Source organism: Ursus americanus, chromosome 23 (genome assembly GCF_024610735.1).
Source record: "Ursus americanus isolate L20-20 chromosome 23, mUrsAme1.1.p, whole genome shotgun sequence".
NCBI classification, from domain to species: domain Eukaryota; kingdom Metazoa; phylum Chordata; class Mammalia; order Carnivora; family Ursidae; genus Ursus; species Ursus americanus.
In genome coordinates this window covers 39,753,179-39,763,044 of record NC_142149.1, presented here as the reverse complement: position 1 = coordinate 39,763,044, position 9,866 = coordinate 39,753,179, and positions in this window count along the sequence as shown.

Genomic DNA, 9,866 nt, shown 5'->3' with positions numbered 1-9,866 from the left:
TGCCTTAGAAGTGTTTTTGTGGATTAACTCATTTAATACCCACAACAGTATGAGTAGCATATTAAGCATTCACATTTTACATGTAGTAACTTGACAACAGTCACGGAGCTACTTAGAGGCCAAGAGCTACATTTGAACCGGGACTTGTCTGCGCTGCCCTACTTCCCCGCTACCTCATGAATGAAATCTAGCTTGAAAAGCAAATCTATATCTGGCATTTCATTGGTGTTTGTTATTTTAATGTCAAATCAAATGGTCCTTTTGTCCCCTACATGTCCTGCATAGTTGAAGGTTCTTAGAGTCCTGTCCTTGGCCCACAGCCTTTTTTTCCTCTTCCACACTCTCCCTGGGTTATGGCAACCTCTCTTTCGGGTTTAACTAGCAACTAAGTCCAGACCTACCTGACCTCTCTCTTGAGCTTAAAATGTGCATATTCAGATACTTACAATAAAGCTCAACATGTCAAAACTGAGCACATCATCTCCTCTCCCAGAGTTGCTCCGTCTTCTATATTCCCTATCCTAGTAAACGTGTTCGCGCAGTCACCCGACCGGTGGCGGAGGTATTCTTAGACTCCTTCACCTCTTCCTCAACCCCACCGGACTCAATCCACAAATTCTGCCCATATTTTCGCAAACTGATCTGGAATCTGTCCTCCCCGTTCCACCGCAGCTGTCTCTGTCTTAGCTCAAGATTTTATCTTGTCATTTCATCTCTCTTAACAATCCTTTATAAAACTATCCCCTGAGAAACCACCATCATCACCTTGCTGTATTTTCTTCTAGTCCTTTAAAAAATTTTACTAGCTCTGTGTCCTTGGGCAAATTTTATAGCTTTCCTATGCCTTAGTCTTCTCATCTATAAAATGGGGATAATAATAATACCCACTTCACAGTTTTGAGGATGAAGTGAATTTATCTGACACAGTGTCAGATGCTAAGTGTGAGATATGTGTTAGATACTGGTTTTGTATATCGTAATCCCAGCTAACTTCAAAATTGAAAGATCAAAATCTCATAAAAAATAAGGGATTGGCAAAGAGCCATTAAAATGGCATTAAATATATGCATAATCAAAAATGGAAGTTCTGGAAAGGATTCATTTCCAAAACAAAGCTGACCCAACCATTAAAAACCCATTCTCCTGAATCTCATTCTTGAGTTATTTAGAAAGCATTGCTGCTATGTGGTTATCTACTAAGGCTGATTGACTTGTAATTTTTGCTATGTGCATATTATTTCTTTTTGAAATTTTTGAACCAGCATTTAGTATCTTGACAGATAATAAAAAAAATTTTTTTTGTAGCCTCCCTTGTTCATTTTCTCACATCTCAGCAAAAAGTTGTATTAACAGTCTGGTATTTTCATGTAGTTATACATCTTTAAGGGTGTGTTTTTTCTCTACCACCTTCTTATAATGACAGGCAGATACATGAGTAGAGAGATGGGGAGCAATAATTATTATATTCTTTTGTTCAAAGAGAATAAATATGTATTTATTTTTTATGTGAATTTGTAAATAATTAGAATTGGGGAGTAGATCACAATATAAAATTTTGCCTTGCCTTTTTTCTTTCCTATTGTAAGATATTTTCCTGCATTAATAAAAAAACTTTTCCCCGGGGGCGCCTGTCTGGTTCATTCCATGGAGTGTGTGACTCTTGATCTCAGGGCTGTGAATTCGAATGCCACGTTTAGGTTTAGAGATTACTTAAAAATAAAATCTTTACAAAACAAAACAAAACTTTTCACACGTCATTGTAGGTAAACTTAACTTCACTGGGAGGTGAACTTTTTCCCTTCCTCTGCCAGAATATGTAACAGCACAGAAAGGTGGCCTTCTTCTGTAATTAACTTTTCTTTTCTTTTTTTTTAAAGATTTTATTTATTTATTTGACAGAGAGAGAGAGACAGCCAGTGAGAGAGGGAACACAAGCAAGGAAAGTGGGAAAGGAAGAAGCAGGCTCCCAGTGGAGGAGCCTGACGTGGGACTCGATCCCATAACGCCGGGATCACGCCCTGAGCCCAAGGCAGATGCTTAACTACTGCACCACCCAGGCGCCCCTGTAATTAACTTTTCATGACTCCTATAGATGTTGTAGGTGTATTTCCCTTGATGTCATGAATGTGTCCAGCTCACAATTGTGAAGTGCTTTTGGAGAACACATAGTCTTCCTGAGTTAGAGTAATTCAAATGCGTTGCTGTTAGGCAGCTACCCAGATCTCTGAAGTCACAGGCAAACCTCTTAAACAAATAAATAATAAACCTCTTAAATTGGGAGGGATTCCTGCAGGATCTTATTCCAGAACCTGTATCTTGGTGAGAGTAGAAGGTAAGTGCCCCCTTCCTATAACTAAAAGGAAGCAATATTTACTTAAAGCAGCAACCAAACATAAGATGTTAAAAAAAAAAAAAAAAAAGAACTAATAAATTGTATAACAGGGGCTTGAAGCTTACCATCTCCACGAGGAAAAAAATAAAATAAAACATCAAAATGCCAGATACTTATTGTTCCCTAGTGTGGTTAAATCTCAAAGATGAAAAAGATGACCATAGTTTTTTGACTCTGTAATGATCAAGACCAAACAAAAAAAGTTAATAGCAGTTTGGAAAGCCGGCATTGTTTAAGTAATAGGCGAGTTGCTCATTTGCTTGTTTTTCCTTTTTGGCCCTCTCTGCTGTTATGGTTAACTCTCCCAGGCTAAGCCTAAAAATTCATCCAGTTTACACAGTGCTTGGGTGCTAGGTTGGGGGTTTCAAATCACGGGATTTGTGCAGTTCAATCTGGGATTCTAGATTGCGTATGGACTTTGCTCCGGATTTAGCTAGACAAGCATACTTTATACACATAAATATGTACATTAACAAACAGTAATAGATACCTCTGTAACTGTAGAACATGCTGGAAAAATAATAGGATCCAGAGGAAAGTCCTGGAGGCAATTCCTTTTGGCTGTGGTCGTCTTGCTGGGGATGAAATGTCTCTTGGTGATCCCAGTTCTACCCTGCTCTCTTATTTTTCACTTTTCTTCCTGATGTCACTTTTTTTTGTGTGGGCTGTTTGACAGTGTGGTATGAGCAGAATATTAGCATCAGGTTTTCGAAGATGAATAATTTGATCTTAGTTTACAGCTCTACCCAGAATTGCTTAAAGGTGTGGAAAATGTACAGCCATCTCGATGTTTCTCCATGTGTGTCTGAGCCAGAATGTTCCCGGCAGCTTCTAGGAAATGACTGTATTATATGTAAGAGAACAGGCGGGAGGCCTCTGGCTCCAGTGTTCGGTAGGACTCCCTGCTCTTGCTGCTGAGCCAAGCCAGCTCCAGCCACTTCTGTCTCTCATCTCCAAACTCCCGGAGCTTACACGAGGCTGTGTCCTTTTAGCTCAGTCCCTGACCTTCAGGAGACATCTGTATAAAATGGAATATTCCATCCTAGGATGGAGATTTTCCCCATATTGGTCATTTTTCTCTTCCTCTGATAGAGCTTTGCGTTTTCGTTTTTCTGAATGTTTCTGCCGGTGACCATCCTATAAAGATTACGAGGGGGAAGAAAATTATCCTTCACCAACTGCACGAAATGCAAGGATTTCTCTTGCTTGTCCTCCTCCCTGTTCTTTTGTTTCTTATTTGGGAAATTCTTCCTGAGTCTTCCTATCTCCAGCGGCCTGGCTTTGGGGGCAGCCTAATTTTTAGTCAGCTGTTTCTCCCGGCATCGGCTGGAATGTATGCGTCTTTTTCCATGGACCCCAGAGAGTCCTGGGGACAGCTCACAGGCTATCTCCACTGGAGCTTTGGGCCCCTGCCTGCCAGTCTGGCCCTTGTGTGATGGACTTGAGTGACCTTCCTACTGAGGCCCTGACTTGCTGGTTAATAGGTCAGAGCGTTTTTTTACGCGGGAGAACTTCTGACTGATTTCCAACACACTGCCACATTGCTGCTTTTTTATCTGCCACATTGTTTTACTTTCTGAAGTTGTTTTTTCCTTTCTATGAAATGAATACTCTTGATATAATGGAAATGTTTCATTTTCTCTCCTCGCTTGTAGGTTCCTTTGGCATGACCTCTCTGTATCTCAGAATCGTTTTTAGGACTTGGCACAATAGTTGATATTCAATAAATGTTTGTCGAATGAGATCGAGCTGTATCTTCCATCTACCTTCCTCATAGATTATTTGAGATTGATTAATTAATTTTTAAAAATATTTCATTTCGGTGCACCCAAGCATCTGCCTTCGGCTCAGGTCATGATCCCAGGGTTCTGGGATCAAGCCCCGCATCGGGCTCCCTGCGCAGTGCGGTGTCTGCTTCTCCCTCTCCCACTCCCCCTGCTTGTGCACTCTCTCTCGCTGTCTCTCTCTGTCAAATAAATAAATAAAATCTTTTAAAATATATATATATATATTTTTTAAATTTATTCTTTGAATAATCTCCACACCCAAAGTGGGGTCCCAGGCCCACAACCCTGAGATCAAGATTCACATGTGCCACAGACTGAGCCAGCCAGGCTCCCCCTATTTGAGATTAATTTGGAAAGCAAATGTTCCTATTAGTGCCTTTACAAAAATAAAGAGAAATCAAATTAGAAAGTTTGCCAGTAGGCGAGTTGAAAGGTTGAAGCAGTTGTAGATGCAAACCAGTAAAAACCCTATTGTGTGACTTTGCTTATTAGTTTTACATGGAAAAACAAGTGTATTGAAGAGATCATCTCCACTATATAGTTAGGGGTCTTCAAGACTAAGCATTTAAACTAATTTTTCAGGGGAACCTGGCTGGCTCAGTCAGAAGAGCATGTGACTCTTGATCTCCGGGTTGTGAGTTTGAGCCCCATGCTGGGTATAGAGATCACTTAAATAAATAAAACTTAAAAAACAAACAAACAAACTGGGGCACCTGAGTGGCTCAATCCGTTGAACATCTGACTCTTGGTTTCGGCTCAGGTCGTGATCTCAGGGTTGTGAGATCGAGCCTGCTGTCAGGCTCCCCACTCAGCCCTGAATCGGCTTGTCTCTCTCCATTTGCCCCTCCCCTTGCTTGAGCGTTCGCGCTCCCTCCCTCGCTCTCTCCCTCTCTCTCAAATAAATAAGTCTTAAAAAAAAAAACAAACCTAAGTTTTCAGAGGCATAGAATAATTTTCAGGCTCTTAGCTGTCGGGGACCTTAGAGATCATATGGTGTAACTTTATTGTACTGGTGATGAGACTGATGTCCAATTGACTTTCTCACATTCAGACAACTAGGTAGTGGAAAAATGAGGATGAGACAGAGTTCTTCTGCCCATAGGAACCCAGCACTTTCTCTATTGCACATTAGCTCTTTTAGCAGAATGTAGTTATTTGTATAGATGCTATCCCCCCCTAAAAGGGTCCTAAGTTAATAGAAGACAGAGGTCATATCTTTTTCATCTTGCTCTTTATGGAAGATAAAAGGTATAATGCCTGGCAAATGTGGCTACCAAATGGTAGGTCCTCAGTTAACTCCCTTTGTTGTTGTTGTTTTTTAAGATTTTACTTATTTGAGAGAGAGGGAGAGCACAAGCAGCAGGGAGGGGCAGAGGGAAAGGGGGGAGCAGGCTCCCAGCTGAGCAAGGATCCCCATGCGGGGCTTGGGGCTCGATGCGGGGCTCGATCCCAGGACCCTGGGATCATGACCTGAGCTGAAGGTAGATGCTTAACTGCTTAACCAACTGAGCCACCCAGGTGCCCCTCAATTAACTTCCTTTGAATTAAATTCTTACGTGATGAAATGTGATTCTTCTTGGCCTCCTGTTCATGGAACACCACTCTCTATTTGTTCATTAAATATTTGTAGATTGCCTGCTATGTACCAAACACCATGCTAGTATCAAAATGAGAGTGAAAATGAAGATCTCCATTTAGCTTTGAGTCGCTATTAAAATATTACTGTGCGGTGTTAAATATCTCAGAAAGGAAAGGAAGTGAATTCTCAGCTGATCTGTTTCCTTTTTTTTTTCTTTTTTTAAAGATTTTATTTATTTATTTATTTGACAGAGAGAGACGGCCAGCGAGAGAGGGAACACAAGCAGGGGGAGTGGGAGAGGAAGAAGCAGGCTCATGGCGGAGGAGCCTGATGTGGGGCTCGATCCCAGAACGCCGGGATCATGCCCTGAGCCGAAGGCAGACGCTTAACGACTGTGCCACCCAGGCGCCCCTGATCTGTTTCCTTTTTATAGGCTCATTTGCATTCCATAGAATTTTAGTGCTAAAGAGAACTTAAGGTTACCTAAGATCACATTGTCAGGAAATGGCAAAGCAAGGACCAGAATGAATGTCATCTCCCTCAAAATCCAGTATTTTTTCTATTACAAAGAATTCCTTTCCTTCTTTTGCATTTGTAGAATAACACATGCATTAGTTAAATTTAACGTTAATCAAACGGAGATCCACATTCCTTCTGGATTAGATATCAAAATGCCTGAAAGGGGAATATGGAGTGCAAATAGGAGGAAGACGGAGCAATTGATTCTTAGCCAAAAGAACAGAAAATGCCCTAATTGTGTGCTTCAAATTATAGGCTATTAGAGCCACAAGGATCCTAAAAGCCCCCCTAAGCAAGCCCAGTTAGTTTCCAGATGAAGATGCCGAGGCTCAGAGAGGTTAAGGTGACTTCACCGAGGTCACACAGTAAATTGCTACGAGAGGTGGGATTAGAATCCCCGTATCCTAAGTCCCAACCCACGAGGCCAGTGTTTCCTACATTTCAGTCACTTCCAAACCACATTTTCAATTTGTTTGAATCCACATACCATCTGTATTAGTACTTAATATTTTTGTCAGTTCTTTTTAATTAAGAAATTTCTAATGTGTAATATATTTTCAAACCCCAATTTATTTTAAAAAGATATTTTCTTTGCCATTACCATAAATGGGAAATCAGTATGGTTTGCTATGGTTAGAAGATAAACATAAACATAGAAACTTCAGAAATATTTCTAAACTCCTCTTAATTACCCCTCTTGCAGAAGGCATGGAGCCTCAGCTTGATTCTCTCTCTTTTTTTAAATTCTTTTTCGAGAGGAATAAACAAGTGTTAAAGACCCAAAATGAGAATTACTTCTTGATGTAGTCGTGACAATTGGAAAGGGAATGAGTTTTTCTCTATTTTGTCATTTTGTGCTGCAGCTGACTCTCCCCTGAAATCATTGTGGGCCACCAGCATTTCACACCCCCCTTTGAGGAAACACCGCCTTATTCAATAGTAGCATTTACTGAAAAACGTGTTTTGATTCTGCACTTTCATCCCTGGGTAACACTGTATTTTACAAATGTTAACTGGCTCTTATCTAATCGGTGTCTTTAGGGCATAGATTGTTATTTCTTCATCCCACAGAAGAACATTCCGAGTTCCAAAGAGGTTTCGAGAATTGTCGCAGCACTGTGATAAGTATGACTGAGCCAGGGGCAAATAAATTAGGAGCTTAAATTCCTGATAGGATTTGGCCACCTTCCTCCGGGTGAAGTGATCTGGGAATCTAAGGGTTGTGAAACCCAGGTTTGCTCCAGCTGTCAAGCAAAGGGCTAAGAGAGTGGGGAGAAGGCTAACTTCATCAAACTTGGACCAGGGTAGCTCATTTAATCCTCCAGCGAATATATCCCTATGTCACAGATCCAGAAACAGTTTCGAAGACGCTAAATAGCCTTGGCAAATTCACAGGCTTATAGTAAAAGTCAGAGCCAGGATTCGAACTACTCTTCCTGTTTTGCTTGTTTTTAAGATTTTATTCATTTATTTTAAAGAGAGCGAGTGCGGGGAGGGGCAGAGGGAAAGGGAGAGAGAGAGGATCTCAAGCAGGATCTGCGCTGATCACCCGGGCTTGATCTCACGCCCCTGAGATCAGAACCTGAGCCAAATAAAGAGTCAGTCACTGGTCGCTCAACGGCTGAGCCACCCAGGCCCCCTCCTCTTCCTGATTTCTTAAGCTCTTATGCTTCATTGAGATCATGAGATTGTAAACTTCGAGACCTGGATTCTAGGCTGATCTTGCCACCAAATTAAAACATAATACCGAACGAAAGATCAAAGGATCCTGAGACATTATCATCACTACATCTTTTCGCCCAGTCACGGGCTTGCGTAATTCTCTTGTCCCCTCACACAGGGGCACGAGTGGACTCACGTAGTAAGCCTCTCCATCGCTCTTCCCTGCACAAGTGCCTGTGTAAGTACCATTTGGCCCTTATTTTATACTGTATCCTACGGTTACATTCTTTGAATAATGGCAAAATTTGAGAAATTGGTTTAAAAATTGAAATTCCAAAATTAATGCTGTTAAGAATCAGCCTAAACAAGACTGATTTTTTCATCTGTCGACATTATCCACGCAGAGAGAGAATTTATAAATCATGACACGTGACTATCTCTTGAATCCCATTAGGAAGGCTTTTGGCGAGCAGGTGAGGGGCTGCTGAGCAGGGAATGCTTGGAGGGAGGTCATTAAAAGGGAAACTAAGGGGCGCCTGGGTGGCACAGCGGTTAAGCATCTGCCTTCGGCTCAGGGCGTGATCCCGGCGTTATAGGATCGAGCCCCACGTCAGGCTCCTCCGCTAGGAGCCTGCTTCTTCCTCTCCCACTCCCCCTGCTTGTGTTCCCTCTCTCGCTAGCTGTCTCTATCTCTGTCAAATAAATAAATAAAATCTTTTAAAAAAATAAATAAATAAATAAATAAAAGGGAAACTAAAAGAGCCTAACCAAGGGGGCGGGGCTTTAATAACCAGGAATTCAGAGGGACTTGGGGATGAGGAGCAAAGAATGGAGAGAGTTATGGGGCGCCTGGGTGGCTCAGTTGTTAAGCTCTGCCTACAGCTCAGGGCGTGATCCGGGAGTTCTGGGATCGAGCCCCGCATCAGGCTCCTCTGCTGGGAGCCTGCTTCTTCCTCTCCCACTCCCCCTGCTTGTGTTCCCTCTCTCACTGGCTGTCTTTCTGTCAAATAAATAAATAAAAATCTTAAAAAAAAAAATAGAGAGAGTTAGGGATGGTGGAGAGGAGGGAGACAGGAGATGACAAAGGATGAAGGCAGAGACAGTTTTCTCCTTTCTTCAGCTCCTTAGCCTGGCTCTGCCCACAGCGGCCCTTGCATATTTCTTAGAGCCTTTTCACGTTTCTTGGGCTGCTCATGCCCTCAGCCAGGTAGAAGATACAGCCTCATTGCTCCTTTATGCTCCCCTGGGGCAGTAGCTCCTTCAGCAGCCTGATACCTTGGAGGACATCCTCATCTTCAATGCCCATTTCAGCCCATCATCCATAGAGTCTGCCTCATTCAACCTCCGTGGTTGCCCCCGCCCCGCGGTTCTCACACCGTCTCCATGGCCCACTGCGTTATGCTTTTTAATGCGTGTTTGGCAGAGCATCTGGAGAGTTCTTTATTTCTTTCTTTCTTTCTTTCTTTCTTTCTTTCTTTCTTTCTTTCTTTCTTTCTTTCTTTCGATTTTATTTATTTATTTGGCAGAGAGAGACAGACAGCCAGCAAGAGAGGGAACACAAGCAGGGGGAGTGGGAGAGGAAGAAGCAGGCTCCCAGCAGAGCATGGAGCCTGACATGGGGCTCGATTCCAGGACCCTGGGATCACGCCCTGAGCCGAAGGCAGACGCTTAACGACTGAGCCACCCAGGCGCTCCTGGGGAATACTTTCTAATGGGAAAAAAAAAGGTTCTGCCTTTCAATTTTATTTACTGAAATATAGTTAAAAGTTAATGGACCCATATCACATGAGGAGCCAGCAAGTGACATATCCCTTGTATTTCTCAATGGCTGTCTGATGCAATCATTGATTTTGGATAATTCGTCTACCATTCATTTCACCCCCAACATGACCTATTACACACACACACTCACACAGAATTCTAATCA